Below are 18,732 nucleotides of genomic sequence, written 5' to 3' on the forward strand. Positions count from 1 at the left end.
TTAATCAAATTACACCAGCAGGTGCAACCTCGCTGACCGCCAACCTGTTTCAAAACAAGTCCCTGTATCTTACATATTGCTTATTTCTCAGTGCAGATCCAATGTAAACCATCTTATTTTAGCAGATTTCTATCTTCATCTTTGTGTCTCCTCTGATGCTCTTTTCTTGTTTCCCCTCGTGTCTTATTATTATTGTAGAAAAAAAAGAAAGAAAAAAAACTCTTTGAAATACATTTCTATGCAAATAAACACGTCGTCGCGCCTTTTGACCCCTACTGTCTGTGCATTATGTCTGAATTAATGAAGTCATTAGTAATTTGTTTGTGGCAGCTTGATTAAACACTAATTTACATAGTGAACCCACAACACACACACACACACACACACACACACACACACACACACACACACACACACACATATATACACTGAGTGAGCACAAGACAATAAAACTGTGAAAACTGAGATTTCTATGCACGAGATGATGCCAATGTTCATGTGATTTATGTGCTTTATTATTCATGCTTGCATATTAACATATATCTCTATATAAACTGTATATAATAATAATAGATAACATTTATATAGCGCTTTTCTATTGATACCCGATACCCAAAGCATGTACTGTACAGTAATCATTATTCATTCAAACCACATTCACACATTATATAATATTATATATAGAAGACCTAAAAAGGGTGCGCAGACTGATAAATACACCAACGGCTCTGTTTTCTGCAGTTTTATTCCATGTTTGCAAAACAATGATAAGTTAATTAAATGACCACAGTGGAGCTGGAGCCTTCAGGCAGTTTCCCTTGTTGCGTGATTATTAATTCAGTCTTAGTTTAGGAAATATTCAAACTTTTGTTTGTTTCAGAGTCAGAATCGACTTAACTGTATTTGCCCAAAACATGAGAAATGTATTAATAATAAGGATTGTTTTTGTTTCCTTTCAAAATATCTTCCATTATAACTACGTTATGCATATGCTTAAAGGGATAGTTCAACATTTTGGCAAATTGGCCTATTGCCGTAATCGCTATAGTCACAGCAGTAGGTTCGTTACCTTTAATTGTCGGTGCAAGCTGTTTTTAGAACGGCGGAGCAGAGCCGTGAGCTGCTCAGAGCTACGCTACGGAGGGATTTCTTGGTTTCCCTCATCAAACTCATCCAAAATACAATCCAACATCTCCACAACGCTCTGGTGGACAAGTTGTGACCTGCACATTCACCACACTATGAGATAATAACACAACGTTACCAGACAGAGTTGTTTTAGACGAAAATACAGAGACTGCTTGATGAAAAACTGTCCCTGAAGGCAACGCGCATCAGTGGTTTTGCATGAATTTCCCTCTAAAACAACTCTGTGTGGTAACGTTGTGTTATTATCTCATAGCGTGGTGAATGTGCAGGTCACAACTTGTCCACCAGAGCGTTGTGGAGTTGTTGGATTGTGTATTTGATGAGTTTGATGAGGGAAACCAACAAATCCCATAATGAGCCTCCGTAGCGTAGCTCTGAGCAGCTCACGGCTCTGCTCCGCCGTTCCAAAAATAGCTTGCACCGACAATTAAAGGTAACGAACCTACTGCTATGACTATAGGGATTATGGCAATGGGCCAATTTGCAACTTTGTCAACTATCCCTTTAATGCTTATATGTGTGTTTACATTTCTACATGATAATATTTTATTTTAAGGAGAGAAACCTTCATATTCAGTCTTAACTAACACTTTCAACACACTGGAACATGTATAATCACATTCATCAACAGATTAAAATCAGCTTATCTACTGATTGTTTCAGTTTCAACAGGAAGAGAAAAACAACTCTGCTGCCAAAGTATCAGATGAAGGATAAAATCAGAGAACACACAGTAATAACAGGTGTGAATATTGAGATGTAGACGCCCTATATGCAGGATAAAGGCGTTAATACTCACAACAACACACAGGCATCTTACACACCGTGTGATATTACATCATGTTACATGCAGAGCTCCTCCTCGTTGTGTAGGAACGTCTCTCTGATCCTGTTTTTGTAAATGTTTGTTTGTGTCTCCATCTTTATTCTGATTCATTTCAATCATCCTTCTCCCTGGCACAGATATGAACAGAGCTGCTGCTGCTGCTGCTGCTGCTGCTGCTGCTGCTGCCAAAAAGCATCTAAACACAAATTAAAATCTCGTTCTTTCTCGCTCCCTCATTCTCTCGGTGACGTAATTACGACAGGGGATTTTTGTTTCAGTATAAAACGCCTGGGGCGGAAAATGAGCAGGTTTATTTATCTTTTTCCTTAAATGTTGTATCTTTTCCTTCTTAAAAATACAGAAAACTCAAATATTTTGTCAGTTACTATAAAGTCCGTCCGTCTCATATCGTCCGTGGATCTTCTGCTCGATGAGAAAGTTAATAAAAGCAACATTTTCTGCGATGAACCAGTCACAATATTGACAGTAATGAAAAGAAACGCTGCAGACACTGTTAGATAATGGAGGGGCCGTGGGTTTGCACAAAGGAGTCCGCAGTGAAAATCCTTCATTTATATTTCAGTTGTTCTGGGCTGGGGGATCAATATGGGCTGCTGCTGCTGCTGCTGCTGCTGCTGCTGCTGCTGCTGCTGCTGCTGCTGCTGCTGCTGCTGCTGCTGCTGGTTCCAGTGGATTCCCTCGAGTGCAATGCTGCGTTAATGAGCCTCAGAGCTCAGACAGAATACACTCACCCAGAAAAGAGTGAACGGACTCAGTGGGGATGTGGTCGGAAATCTAAAATTAACCCGGCGCAGGATGGAAATTAAAGGATACACGTACATCAAGTGATCATGTTGTAAAAGCTGACACTTTTCTGGTGAAAGCTCCAATCAGAGTGAGTTGATAAGAACAGATATTGGTAATGAAGGATCCATGTGCGTCTTTCTTTCTTTCTTTCTTTCTTTCTTTCTTTCTTTCTTGGAGACACAGTTTTTACTCGGGTGATGTAACGGTCCCTCGGGACGCGGTGGAGGAACAGACCAATCTGTATAATGGAAGCAGCTCAGATGAGTCGGAGACAGGTGTGGGCTGAATGGCTGCAATCACACGGCAGTTTGCATCAAAATGCCAATGACTCACTGACAAAAAAATGATAATGCATGTGTTTTTTTTTTCACGTGTGTGTGTGTGTGTGTTCAGGCTGAGTGCAGTTTGGTTAACAGATGTTATAGCTTCACTTCTCCCTGCAACGCAAAGCAAACAAAGTCGACTCAATGCTGCCTTGATGACTGACCTGTGGGTCGTACATCAACTTTACCTCGTGCACAGATTTCCATATAGTTACCTCTGCTTCTGCTGCTATTAAAGAGGAACTGTGCTACATTTGTACCTTCATTAAGCAGCTCCAGAGTCCTAGTGCTGGTTAAATCAATGCCTTGTAACTAGTTCCAGGGAGAATGGAGGCTCTCCGCCTTCCACCTAGCGTCTCTTGGCTGAAAACCAACGCACTAACCCGTAACCCGTAATCTCTTGTTGATGACAGATAAGACTACACAGATATACACATGGTAACATGGTAGATGATAAATAACTTTATCCACCGCTCAATGGATTGATTTCTCACCGGCTTCGTTGTTGGAAACAAATGCACATGGAGGAGAGGAGGGTTAGAGACACAGAGGAGGAGACACCGGACTTATATAGTTCCCCTTTAAAGTGATACGCCAACATTTTCTTTTCGTGTCTTGCCTCACTCCCGAGTCCATGACCAGCAGATAGACACCATCCTTTCGACTGTGCGTGCAGTAACAAGGGAGTAATTGAACCAAAATAAACCGTCTTTGCTTGAACCCTCCGTTTTGACCGATCTCGTCCCGTTACCGGCATTTGACCGCTCAAGATGCCTTACCGGAGAGTTTTCTCAGCTCTGAGACGAAGATCGGCCCGTTTAGAGTTGCTGAAGGGTTTCTCTGATGACTTTAGGTGGAGGCAGGCTAACATTACCTATACACTTCCAGCGTTTGAGCTAAGCTAATTACGGGCGATACGGGGCTCTCCCTTGTTACTTCACGCACAGTCGAAAGGATGGTGTCTATCTGCTTGTCATGGAAAATGTTGCCGTATCCCTTTAAAACAATATTTAAAGCAATATTTCGCCCAAATTTACAGTCTGTATCTTTTAAACAGAACAAAAACCTGCATAAAGGCAACACATTCATGTACGGAATTTAAAATTGAGGGTTAGACGTTCAAGTGCAGCAGGTTTGAAAAAGACCTTTGACACTGCATCAGAAAAACTACGACTACAACAGTAACCGTCATCTCCTGCAGCGTCTGCATCAACCAGGAGGAAGAAGAGCGATGGAGAAAAGTTGGGGGAGAAAAAAAAGCAAATCCCTGGTGATCATTCTGACAGCAGATATACCGATAATAATAATTGCAGCAGTGACAGCAGGAACTTTCCAGAGTTAGTGTACTGTAAAGTCCTGCTCATATTGGACTTTGTGAATCATGCCTCATGTCCCAGCAGATTCTGAATCAACACACAGGCCCACAGTGTTGTTTCAACGTGAACTCTGCTCGAATGTTAGTCACTGAGAAAAGGTGCAAAAATAAGGCTCCAGATCCAGAATGTGGTGCAACGCCATCTGCTTCATGACCTCCAGACGCCTGCAGCAGCAAAAGAATGAAACCCTTTTATTTTTTTCTTTGTTTTATTTAGTGTTGATCCATAAGAAGATAATGTTTGTTGTTTAAAGAACCACAAAACCAGCAGATTGGCCGACTGTTTTCTGACTGATCCAATAAAAACAGAGCAGATTTCAGAATAAAACACTCAGAGAAATCAAGTCTTACTAGTTGTTGGATGGTGGGTGCAGTGGTGAGGGGGCGGGGCTTTGTTGTGACATCACAAAGTGACAGGAAGTCCTGACGGCTGGTTTTAAGGCTCAGTTTCTGAATACAGGCTGTGTGCATTTCTCTGTGGACTGAGGCTTTGATACTTTCACAGTAGGGGAGAGTGGGGTAAAGTGAGACACTTTTTACATTTGCTCCCCTCTAAGCAAGCTAAAATGATTTATCAGTAAAATTTACACATTTCCCATTAATTCAGGATGTTGCCTAGCAATGGAAATTATCAGAATGTATTTAGGACGAAGGACAGTGAAAATATGATTGTTTTAAAAAAAGTGGTCTTGTGTCTCACTTTACCCCAGGTCAGGGGTAAACTGAGACAAACTAGAAAAATCAATGGGGTAAACTGATCCACTTACTTTTTCCACTCTGAAACTACCATAACAACACATGTTGTAACAGCTAGAGTCCTGACAGCTAGCTTGACAACCACACTTCCCAGATCTAATGTCGGACTAGTAGCAGAATCATGGGGACTGGTCAATTAAGCACTTTTGTTTTCTCAACACAAAGTGACTCAAAACCAAAATCAAATACAACACAAAATGTTTTAATTAACATTCAAATGACAGATAGAACCAGTCAGATAGTCTGGGGGTCAGGTTGTAGGCCCCGACAATCGTGACCATTTTGATCAAAAGTCCTCTTGTGTGTGGGGGGAGCCGACAAAGTGGAATGTGACTAAAATTGAGTTAATTAACCAATAAAAAAGTGAGCTGACTGAGAGCACATAGCATAACAAAGCAGTGTGGCTACAGATCATTGATCACGCAAGATTTCTGGCTTGGGGGACGAGATTCTAGTGTAAATCTTTGTGTGTGGTGTGCTCACAGTCTCACTCATGGATTTATTATAATACATCCATGGTCTCACTTTACCCCGCAGTGTTTGTCTCACTTTACCCCAACACCCCCATTTTAGAAAAAACGACCTCTCTTAGAAATTCCGGCTAATTTTCAGCCAGCATCATCACATGGTTTTATATGTTGGTAGTTCATCATCATGTATCATAGAAGTTATTCTACCTGAATCAATTTGCTTTGGCACAACAGCTGATTAAGTTGACAGCAAGAAAATTTACTTTTACATGCAAAAATCATATTTTTGTGAAAAAAACATGCTTTCCACAGCATCATTAGGTCCTCTCCTTCATAGCCATTGGGAAATGGAAGGGGCTTGAAAACATAATGGTCAGATGACCATAAATGTGTTCCGTTTTCTAGATATAGGGGGTGTCTCACATTACCCGGTGTCTCACATTACCCCACTCTCCCCTATTAATATAGAACCTAGAGCTGCTTTATAATCACACTACACATGGACATCTACCTTTATACTGTATGGAGCTTTAACACAAACATCTACCTTTATACTGTATGGAGCTTTAACACAAACATCTACCTTTATACTGTATGGAGCTTTAACACAAACATCTACCTTTATACTGTATGGAGCTTTAACACAAACGTCTTTACCTTTATACAGGAGCATGTTGTGCATCATGCTGTTGTGTTGTTTGTGTGTTGTGTCTCCAGCAGACAGCTTCACCTTTGAGCTCCTCGTTGACTCGTTCTCAGCGTTTTTTTTCCTCCTCTAACTCAACATCGTTGAAAGGCACTAAATCAACACGAAAGTAGAAGCTGCTGAGGAGGTCGACGTTTGTTGTGTGTGTGTGTGTGTGTGTGTGTGTGTGTGTGTGTGTGTGTGTGTGTGTGTGTGTGTGTGTGTGTGTGTGTGTGTGTGTGTGTGTGTGTGTGTTTTCTGAGGAGTTGTGGAGTGTGTGCAGTGCAGTCGGTGGCTGCCACAGGCGACCCCTGCTGCAGGCGCTGCACCATCAGCACCTCCACATGGAATCTGCAGATGTTTCACTTTCTGTCAGCCTTTCATGTTTCACACCTTTCTGCTTTGTAGAAATCCTGACGGAGTGTTTTTAATCCCCCCCCCCCTCCTCTTTCCTCAGCATGCATCCACATCCTTCACTTCGCTCACTCTCTCACAAACTTTGTGCACTGTCAAAGTCAGCACGAGGGATGACTGCAGCAGTAGCAGCAGCATGAACGGCCTGTGATTGGTAAAGAGATAGTTCAACATTTTGGCAAATTCTCCTATTGCTATAATCCCTATAGTCATAGCAGTAGGTTCATCACCTTTAATTATCAGTGCATGTTGTTTTGAGATCAGCGGGGCAGAGACGTGAGCTGCTGAGCTAACACAACAAAGGCGCACGGTACTTTCACCCTTCCCTCATCAAACTCATCAAACACACAATCCAACAACTCCAAAACGCTCTGGTGGACAAGTTGTGACCTGCACTTCATAACGTATAATTGTGTAACATTAAGACACATGAAGCAAATACTCTGAACTACTTGCACTTTTGAAATCCCTCCGCCCAGCAGCCGTGTCTGGAATGTAGTTCCGGCTGCATTTGCCTCTAAAACAACTCTGTCTCGTAATGTTACATGATTATCTCATAGCGTGGTGAATGTGCAGGTCACAACTTGTCCACCAGAGCGTTGTGGAGTTGTTGGATTGTGTATTTGATGAGGGACAGGGGACCTGTACCGTTCACCTCCATTGTGTTCACTGAGCAGCTCACGTCTCTGCTCCACCGATCTCAAAACAACATGCACCGATAATTAAAGGTGATGAACCTACTGCTGTGACTATAGGGGTTATGGTGAGAGGAGGATCTGACTAAATGTTGAACTGTCCCTTTAAGTTCCTCTGAGCAAGGTGCGATGCTGCAGCCGTGTTGCTAGAAGCAGGAAGTTCAACTCCTCAGCATCAGAGGAACAAAATGTAGTTCCAGCAGAACCACAAGCTGCAGTTATTATGTGATTACGTAAGAATAAATAAAACTTTACCATTTACCAATAAATAAAACACAACAGGAACAGGAAGCAGCGACAACAACATCGTAAAAAAGGAAAATAAAAAGTGCCAGAGATGAGTTTTTCACCTGCTGTTTGCTGTGGATTTATTTTCTTCACATCATCAAACATAATGTTTTTAATTAATCACTGATTTTTCCACGTCGTGCTGCTTTAAAAAACGATTTGATAGAACTTGATGAGTTTCTTTCCGCCCCACGGTGACGGAGATGTAAAACACACAGAGAGACAGAGACATGTAAAGACGTTCAGTCATTAGTGTTGTAAATGTCACAGTCGCTGCTGAGGAGCAGAGGAGAAAAAAACTGACAGGTGCAAGAAATGAAGCTGAGGAAACTTCGTCTTCAGTGTGTGTGTGTGTGTGTGTGTGTGTGTGTGTGTGTGTGTGTGTGTGTCTGTGTGTGTGTGTGTTGGGGTTTGGAAACACCACCTGGACAGAGAAAAATGTAAATGTTTGGTTTTAAATATTTGAAAATGGAGCAAACAGAGTTAAATATTGCAAACGGTTTTCTGGATAAACACTGGTACATAAATTGATTATTATTAATTATTCATGTTCCAGGCCCGAGTTGCCACTGACACTGACTATAACCTGGCTGCAAATCTATTTCCCCATAAGATTCTTCAAGCTGACGTCATACAATGTGATTTTTATGATCACTTTGAGTCTCTTAATGATCAATAGCTATTGGTGATTGGTCAGCAACAAATAAAGACATCATTTTTTAAACAGTCAAATGAGCAAATAAGATAATTTAGTAACTTTTTTGGTGCATGAACATTTTACAGATGTTATACTCTGTAGTTCCATTCAAATTTAATTTCCATGTAATAATTTGCACACTAAAAATGTTTTTTTCATTGTTTCAAACATTTCTTCACAAAAGTCAGATGCAACATAACATGAGAAGTAATCACGTTTTTAAACTCACCTAATCATATCTGTCAATTTATTTATTTGTCCCCACCACATCTTGCACAGGAACATGTATTTTTTATGTGTCACTGCAGCAGTTTTAATGATGAAAACAGAACTCAAATAACTGTTTATAGAGTTTATCAAAGACATTTTATGATGTTTATCATCAGTTACCTCCACATCTGATGACTCCACCATCCATCCAGCTGGAGAAACCTGGAAGAACCCACACAGGCTGAATCAGAGCCAAAGAACATGAGATCTGATGTTCAGTGGAGCGGTGCTGACTGATGCTGTTGTTGGTATGAAGGCTCTAATTACCTGGTGTGAAGTAAACAGCGTGTGTGTGTACATTTTATCTGACACGTTCAACTACAAGTTACTGTAAAGACTCAGGCTTTAAAATCTGAACTCTCCATGTCTGGTGTCTCCTCCTCTGTGTCTCTAACCCTCCTCTTATTTATCATCTACCATGTTACCATGTGTATATCTGTGTAGTCTTATCTGTCACCAACAAGAGATTGGTTTTCAGCCAAGAGACGCTCCATTCTCCCTGGAACTAGTTACAAATCATTGATTTGACCAGAACTAGGACTCTGGAGCTGCTTCATTAAGGTATAGTTCCTCTTTAAACAAAAACATGTGACAAGCTGAAAAGATTCAATGCACTGATAAAAATTCAGCCATCTCATAAATGTTTCAGATGTGTATGAATGAACTACACCTGTCAAAGTCAATGCATGTTATAACTGCAACATATTTTGACCTTTGACGCCACCCATAGTTTGAATCAGGTGCTGGTGCTGCAGTGAAATCTGTGACCCGTCAGATTTTGTGTTGCACATTTTCAGCATGAGTTTGGTCAAGTCTGTATAAGACTCTGTAGGAGAAAATCTGAACCTATATGTTGTGTTGATGTAAATGATAAAGCCACGCCTCCCTGACAGTCTTACAGAATCATTAACACACATGTGACAATCAAAGAGTTAATGACAGATAACAGCATCTGCACAGAGAGGCTGTGTCAGAGAGGATGTGGTGCAGATGTGATGTGAAGACGAACGTGCAGAGCTGGTTTTAATGAAACATCATCTGGACGTGTTGCTATTAAAAAATAAAACTCCTCTGGCTGCTCAAACAGCGAGAGAGTGAGCGCCTCCGGTCGCTTTTAAAGATTTATCTGCTGATTTCCTGACTCGCTCTTCACCCTGAACTCTGCAGCAAGTGTGTGTGTGTATATGTGTGTGTATGTGTGTTTGACTGGAGCAATATGAAGATTATAAAACACCACAGCTCTGAAACAGCATCAATGACAGAAAGACACTTGTCCTCTTCCTCTTCTTCTCCTCTCTCTCTCTGTCTCTTTTCTCCCTCTCTTGCACACATCATTCAAAAGTAACACTCTGGGGCTTATGAAAATGTATTTTATTTTTTTTTCTTCTTGGGAAAATCTCCTTAAAACCCACTCTGAACGTAAAGCCCCGAGGGTGAGAGAGCTTTGAAAAAGACATCAGATGGGCTGAGAGGACATCCTGTCCTCCCCTGCAGCTCTGCAGCAGCAGCAGTGCTGGTTGCTGCTTCACACTCTGCAACCAGCTGCTCCTCCACCGGCAGGATTTCCCCTCACATCCTGATGTAATGTCCACTGCCACACACACACACAAACACAAACACACATACACTCAATTTACACACACATTTATTTTTATGTTGATAAAAAAAGCCAATATTTGCATGTGTTTCTGCCCGACATTCAGTTTATTCCCTCGTTGATTCACATTTATTGGCTATTTTTTCTGCAGAGTTTCTCATCATTTTATTGTTTTATTCCAAGTGCTTTAAAGGAATATCTTATCTTATCTAAAGAATAAATAGATATAGAATAGAAATATGTGTTTATTACTGTATGTAGCTACTTGTACTTGTAATAATAATAATCAATATTTTACCTGCAGATCACTGGATGTCACCTACAAGTTTCTGAAGCTCAGAGTGAGATGATCCAGAGGTAAATTCATGCAAAACTGCTGATGCACGTTGCCTTCAGGGACAGTTTTTCATCAACAGTCTCTGTATTTCCCTCTAAAACAACTCTGTCTGGTAACGTTGTGTTATTATCTCATAGCGTGGTGAATGTGCAGCTCACAACTTGTCCACCAGAGCGTTGTGGAGTTGTTGGATTGTGTATTTGATGAGTTTGATGAAGGGAAACCAAGAAATCCCAATGAGCCTCTGTAGCGTAGCTCTGAGCAGCTCACGGCTCTGCTCCGCCGTTCTAAAAATAGCTTGCACCGACAATTAAAGGTAACGAACCTACTGCTATGACTATAGGGATTATGGTGATGGACCAATTTGACAAAATGTTGAACTATCCCTGTCTGCAGGAAAGTGATGACACCTGCTCAGGAGCAGGATGCTAACGTCCTAACATCGTAGCAGCTGCGTTTATTGAACACGAGCTGCGATTTCTCTTCATTTAAACTCGTGTCATAACCTTCAAACCTGTGTGTGTGTGTCTTTGTGCTTGAGCTGTGAATACAACTCATGAGTTAATCCTTCACGAAGGCCTCAGTCAGTCAGTCGGCCGGGCTCAGGCTGAGGCTCAGGCTGAGGCGGCGGCGGCGGCGGTGGCCCGATCCGGTCTATTGTGTCTGGGTGTGTGTGTGCTCAGCTGGGATGTCTGTAACACTGAACCCCAGCAGGGAGAAGCAGGAAGCTGTCGGAGTATTTATACCTCCCACCACCTCCTCCTCCTCCTCCTCCTCCTCCTCCTCCTCCTCCTCCTCCTCCTCCTCCTCTACAACAATACGGAGCTGTGAAGCGGCCAAGCCAAGTCCTGCAGGATTTCACACTGACTCACCACAAACCATCACAAGACTCGGGTTTGTTTGGATTCAACATTATTATGATGTGAACTCATCAGCTTTGTCTTTTCTTTTCCTCTGCTGGAAAATTCCACAAAGGTTTTCCAATTTTCATTCCTTATTCTTTTTTTTATTTAAGACATTTTATAACAAAAAGTTTTGTTAACTTCACTTTAATTTGAATTTGATTCATTATTATACACACATTTAAATGTTCATGTCCACTTTTTTATGTAAAAACTATTCAAATTCAACTCCAGTGCCCTGTCTTCACTCATTTTTAATGGAAGTTTGATGTTTTTTTTAACCAAGAAATTAAATCTTGAGCTTTTCCTGCCAAGTGAAGTGGTTAAAGGGTGAAAGTTTGGTCTTATGTCTTTTTGTTTTTTCTATAAAAATGCAGATACAAATTAAGTTAAATTCAAAGTTTCAAGGCATTTATTCAACATTCATGACTCACTAAGCAAACTGATTAAAGTTTGAACTGCAGCCACAGTAATATTAATGCTGGGAGGTTCACAGACGCTGTTTAATGTCCTGCTCCAAAAAAGAAGCTGGATCCATGAAATAATCATCATCATGTTCTCTGCTCTTTGATTTCTTCTTACGGGCGACTGACGGCTTTAAACTCCTGTCCTCTCAGAGACTCAGTGACCAAAAGACACAGGACTTCACTGTTAAGTGACAAATAAATCAGATTCTGATATAAAGAATATGTAGGAAACTAAAAAAGAAGGCAAAGATGTCACAGCAGATGATTGTCTGCTGATTGGGACCGGGCTGGGGCCTTAAAGGGATAGTTCAACATTTTGGCAAATTGGCCCATTGTCATAATCCCTATAGTCATAGCAGTAGGTTCGTTACCTTTAACTGTCGGTGCAAGCTATTTTTAGAACGGCGGAGCAGAGCCGTGAGCTTCTCAGAGCTACGCTACAGAGGCTCATTATGGAATTTCTTGGTTTCCGTCATCAAACTCATCAAATACACAATCCAACAACTCCACAACGCTCTGGTGGACAAGTTGTGAGCTGCACATTCACCACGCTATGAGATAATAACACAACGTTACCACACAGAGTTGTTTTAGAGGGAAATACAGAGACTGCTTGATGAAAAACTGTCCCTGAAGGCAACGTGCATCAGTGGTTTTGCATGAATTTCCCTCTAAAACAACTCTGTGTGGTAACGTTGTGTTATTATCTCATAGCGTGGTGAATGTGCAGGTCACAACTTGTCCACCAGAGCGTTGTGGAGTTGTTGGATTGTGTATTTGATGAGTTTGATGAGGGAAACCAAGAAATCCCATAATGAGCCTCCGTAGTGTAGCTCTGAGCAGCTCACGGCTCTGCTCCGCCGTTCTAAAAACAGCTTGCACCGACAATTAAAGGTAACGAACCTACTGCCTATGACTATAGGGATTATGGCAATGGGCCAATTTGCCAAAAATGTTGAACTATCCCTTTAAGCTGTTCTTCTTGACTTTAGAAGTTGTGCAGACAGCTTCCTGTTAGTGGGTTTGACAAGTTTGTTTGGTCTAGTAGAACATCAATATCACAGGATTCACATGTTATTGATCACATGGACTGTTAGCTTAGCATTAGCCTTTAGCTTTTTGGTCCCTCATTTTATTGTGTCCTCCAGAAACACTTCCTGTTGTTGTTGGGAGTTTTTGCAGCTCATATTTTGTGAAACTGATGAATTCGTAGCACGTTTGTATTTTAACATGTGTTTTCTTAAGCTGCAGTGAACTGAGCCCTCAGGGCCACCGTACTGTAGCTACTGTACAAAAGCTAGGGATATTAGTCATGAAAAACTGGTCCCACTCATCAAACCAATGGTGAAAAAGTAAAACAGTTTTTTTATTCTAACTATTAATCAAGAGTCTGTTGGATGGATTTAATGATGCGTTTTATCGGTCCATGTGTTCAGGCTGATAAAATACTTATTTAAAGTGAGACTCTGTTTCTCCTGCTGCAGCTTTGAAGAGTTAAAGGTCACCGGCAGCGTGAGTCCATCATCAGCTCCTTCTACACCTGTCAACCAGCCCCTGAGTGCAGCGGCACAGCGAGGCGCCCTGAAACCATCCGCCGCCGTCAGCAGAGCATCAGTAAGGAAGAAAAAAAAAAAAAAAAGCATCAGCAGCAGCAGCATCAGCCCCCTGCAGACGGCAAAGTACAGTAAAACCTCTCCCGCGGCCTCCTGATAGGAGCAGCGGGCGTTTCATCAGACGCTGCTGCCTCGCCACTTCCTCTCTTTGATCCCACAAACCCCTGCAGTCATATGCAAAGCAGGCTGGGAAGACGCCGCCGCCGCCACCGCTCCCGCCGCCACTGCCGCCGCCGCCATGCTGGGAGCCATCGCAACGTCGGCTACAGAGAGACGAGATGAGCAAAGAGTGGAGTAGACTCAGTTCTTCATTTCAGCTTTTTTTTTTTTTTTTGCTTTTTTTCCAGAGGTTAAAATCTGCCGGCAGCTTCACGCTGACGCACCGAGGCCGCGGATTATGCTGCCTTCATGTGCTATGGTACAGATGGTATTTTCCACTTGTGACCTGGTATTTATTAGTGTGTTGTGATCATGTGCTTTTGTTGTTTTACAGAGAAAATAAAGAGGGTGGACACACAGATTCAGACTTGTTACTTGGGTAAAACCATAGATATATGACACGTGCGGCATCTACGTGTCGTGTATATACAGTATCTATGGGGTAAAACAATCTTGGATGGCCTAGTTAATCTCTTACAGAAAGAAGATGAATTATCAAAACTCAAACGGTAAATATTAATTAATTAATATTAATGCACGCATACATAAAGTGAATAGCTGCTAACTGTTTTCTTGCCTTGCTTAACGAATCTTGCGTTGCTCGCCGCCATGTTGAAAAGGTCAAAGGTTATTCTCATCTCGGCAGCTCGGGCATCAAAAAATTCTACGAGTTGCCCAGTGGAAAATACCACATGTGAGGGTGTTCATGTGCACTTTTCCCGTCGTCTTTTGGTATTTACCATAATTACCATAGCACATGAAGGCACCATTATACGGCGAGATAAAAACAACAAGAGCAGCAGCAGCAGCAGCAGCTTCGGTCCAACGACCAAACGCCTCCTGATGCTGAATAACCCCGGTACCTCACTCTTATATGAAAATGAATCTTCTTTTTTTTTACTCTCATCCTCTTCACCTTCGTTTTAGGTGACGGAGCCTAAAAAAGAAGAATCTCTAAAAAGCTGCAGCTCCTGATTTTTTAATCGTTACCTCGTCTGGATGGAGGTTTTTTCGACTGTGCGCTGCTGCATAATTAAAGGAACACTAATATGACACATGAACATGAGTCATGACATCATGTGTCAAAACACATTAAACCACCGTGTTATCATCACTGAGCTGCAGATCTACGCTGCCGCCGCCACCGAGAGGATTTTCTGTTCAAGAGTTTCAGGACGGGAGATAAACACAGAGATGATAGAAAATAAACAACAACAAGGAGAATGTAAATATTATTATATATTATCATTTTAATGGTTTAATGGTTCATGAAGGCATCACTCAGTCCTCAGTGGTATCTTTCTTTAAAGGGACAGTTCTGCCATAATCCCTATAGTCTTAGCAGTAGGTTTGTTACCTTTAATTGTCGGTGCAAGCTATTTTTAGAACTGCGGAGCAGAGCCGTGAGCTGCTCAGAGCTACACTACGGAGGCTCATGGTTTCTCTCATCAAACTCATCAAATACACAATCCAACAATTCCACAACGCTCTGGTGGACAAGTTGTGACCTGCACATTCACCACGCTATGAGATAATAACACAACGTTACCACACAGAGTTGTTTTAGAGGGAAATTCATGCAAAACCACTGATGCACGTTGCCTTCAGGGACAGTTTTTCATCAAGCAGTCTCTGCATTTCCCTCTAAAACAACTCTGTGTGGTAACGTTGTGTTATTATCTCATAGCGTGGTGAATGTGCAGGTCACAACTTGTCCACCAGAGCGTTGTGGAGTTGTTGGATTGTGTATTTGATGAGTTTGATGAGGGAAACCAAGAAATCCCATAATGAGCCTCCGTAGCGTAGCTCTGAGCAGCTCACGGCTCTGCTCCGCCGTTCTAAAAACAGCTTGCACCGACAGTTAAAGGTAACAAACCTACTGCTATGACTATAGGGATTAGGGCAATGGGCCAATTTGCCAAAATGTTGGACTATCCCTTTAGTAGATTTGTTTTTTACCTTTAAAGTCACAGCTGCAGTCAAATTGCAGGTGTTGACATCTGGCCTGTGTTTTTATTTTACTATTATTTTTAGATGAGCTGTCAGTCATAGTTGTATCACATTATCTCTGATGCTAATGAGAGTTTCTCCTGCAGCGCTCACAGCTCACACCGGTTCACAGATCACAACGCACCCGCGACCTCGACGACGACGACGACAACAGAGTCTGATGATGATGATGATGATGATGATGGTGATGATGATGATGCGAGGAAGCAGCAGTTTCTCTCTGACACTTTAAAGTTCAATGGATCCTCAGTCTTCATATACACACTGAGCTGAGACACTGAGCTAACAACAACAATACAGACACACACTCATTGCACACTTTTCTAATGTAATCACACACACACACACACACACACACACACACACACACACACACACACACACACGTATATGTAAAGCAGCATGAACGGAGACAAAACATTTTTTGTTTGACCTATATGGTGATTTTCATCAGGATATGACTTTATCTGCTTAGTATGAGGGTGGAGACAACACGCACACACACATACAGTATATGCACACACACACATATACACAAACACACACATTTGCACACACACATACACACACACACACACACACACACACACACACACACACACACACACACACACACACACACACACACACACACACACACACACACACACACACACACACACACACACACACACACACACACACAGGTTTAACAGGCTCCACAGGGGGTCTTGCTGCAGTGGAGAGCAGCTGGCTCCTCCTGATACTATTAACAGAAGTGTCTATGCATGTGTGTGTGTGTGTGTGTGTGTGTGTGTGTGTGTGTGTGTGTGTGTGTGTGTGTGTGTGTGTGTGTGTGTGTGTGTGTGTGTGTGTGTGTGTGTGTGTGTGTGTGTGTGTGCTTATGTGTGCGTGCTCTGTAACAAAAATATTTTGGCTAAATCTGTTATCATGGGTGCGTGAGGTAAGAAGCAGAGTTCAGTTCTGCTTCAGTTGTGTGAGAGAACGAGCCATGAAGAGAAACAATAAGGATGAGTGAGACGAGGAGGAAGAGGAGGAGGAAGATATACACTATATAGGCTAACCCTTTCCCACTGGCCAAAAAACCTGTTTAACCCTCCTGTTCTCCTCCTGGGTCAAGAAAGGAAGGAAGGAAGGAAGGAAGGAAGGAAGGAAGGAAGGAAGGAAGGATGGAAGGAAGGAAGGAAGGAAGGAAGGAAGGAAGGAAGGAAGAGAAAGATGGGAGGAAAGAAGGAAGGGAAAAAGGAATGAAAGATATATGGAGGGAGGGAACAGATTGGGTCAATTGGGTCAAAAAGGAAGGAAGAAGTAAGGACGAAGGGAAGGAAGGAAGGAAGGAAGGAAGGAAGGAAGGAAGGAAGGAAGGAAGGAAGGACGAAGGGAAGGAAGGAAGGAAGGAAGGAAGGAAGGAAGGAAGGAAGGAAGGAAGGAAGGGAGGGAGGGAGGGAGGGAGGGAACAGATTCTTTCAAGGAAGGAAGAAGGGAGGAAAAAAGGAAGGGAAAAGGGATTGTGGAAAGAAGGAAGGGAGAAAGGAAGGAAAGAAGGAAGGATGGAGGAAGGGAACAGATTGGGCCCAGAAGGAGGGTTAAACCCGCTAACAATCGGCTTTTGGTGGACGGCGCCTTTAATTGGCTCGGCTCCGATCGGCTTGCAGTGGGAACGCCAGACCCGAGTCAACCCGCTAATTTACGTGATGACGTTGAGCGTTATAAGTGACGCCACATCATGACATCGGGCCAGTCATGTCTCATATCAGGTACCAAAACAAAGCTCTGCTCGCATTCGAGACTGGGATTTGAGCGATTGATTTCAGCGCTCGAAAATCGTTCATCGTCCGCTGCCTTTTGACCGTTTTGAGGACGGACAAAACAAGTGCAAAACAAGAAAGAACAATGACCACCGCCATGACTCGCTTCCATGTTGCTCTCTGTTGTTTACTTCCCTGAATTCTGTTGCAAAGCTTATGTCTTATTAGCCTGACTCTCGCCAGACCCTTGTAGTTCCGCAAAGCTACGCTGAGCTCCACACAAGGGTCTGGGACTGCTCCATAGGCGATTCATTTCAGAAGGCGGGGCCTTGTAAAAAAAATCTTGTATGTGATTGGATAAACCACTTGTCCGTTATCTTGAATGACGTGCTACTTCTTCGGTCGGAAGAAGAGCGAAAACATCCTTGCCACCAATAAATGCCTTCAAAACCGTTCTCTGTTCATCTTTCAAAGAATTAATATTCGATAGATTCGACAAAACAGTTGAAATAGCAGAATCAATGCCAACGCACGACTCCTCACTGCGAGCCGCCATTGTTGTTTGACTCAAACAGTCGCTTCAGCGCTACGTCACACCTCAGAAAGTCCCGCCCGGCGATCCTGATTGGTTCATTATTTTTTGCTCCGGGGAAGAAGTTTGCATTGGCCTCGAGTCCAGACCCTTGTGTGAAGCTGAGCGTAGCGCCTCTGGTGGAGCTTTGCGGAACTACAAGGGTCTGGCGAGAGTCAGGCTAATGTCTTATGATATCATCACTGTGATCGCAGCGTGATGAGGTCACCAGACACAGCGGTGGAAGTGGAGGGGTCAGACCCGGCTCGTTTTGGTCAATGGGAAAGGAGCCAAATGCCGATTGTTAGCGGGTCGACCTGCGTTTAAAAAACCTGCATCAACCTGCTAATTTTAGTGGGAAAGCGGCTGTAGAGTGAAGTGTGAACGTGCTGCTTTAACGTTTCCACCAGATCTGCAGCTCATCACAGGTGCAGGATGGAGATCAGAGCTCCACCTTCCTCATGCAGCAGCTACGAGACGGACTGAAGCTGGACGCACTCTGATGCTGCATTCATGGACCGTCGGAAACACCAAGGTTGTTACTGGCTTCAGTTCTACGAGGCCGAATGAGCT

The sequence above is a fragment of the Trachurus trachurus genome (assembly GCF_905171665.1).
Source record: "Trachurus trachurus genome assembly, chromosome: 22".
Lineage (NCBI taxonomy): Eukaryota > Metazoa > Chordata > Actinopteri > Carangiformes > Carangidae > Trachurus > Trachurus trachurus.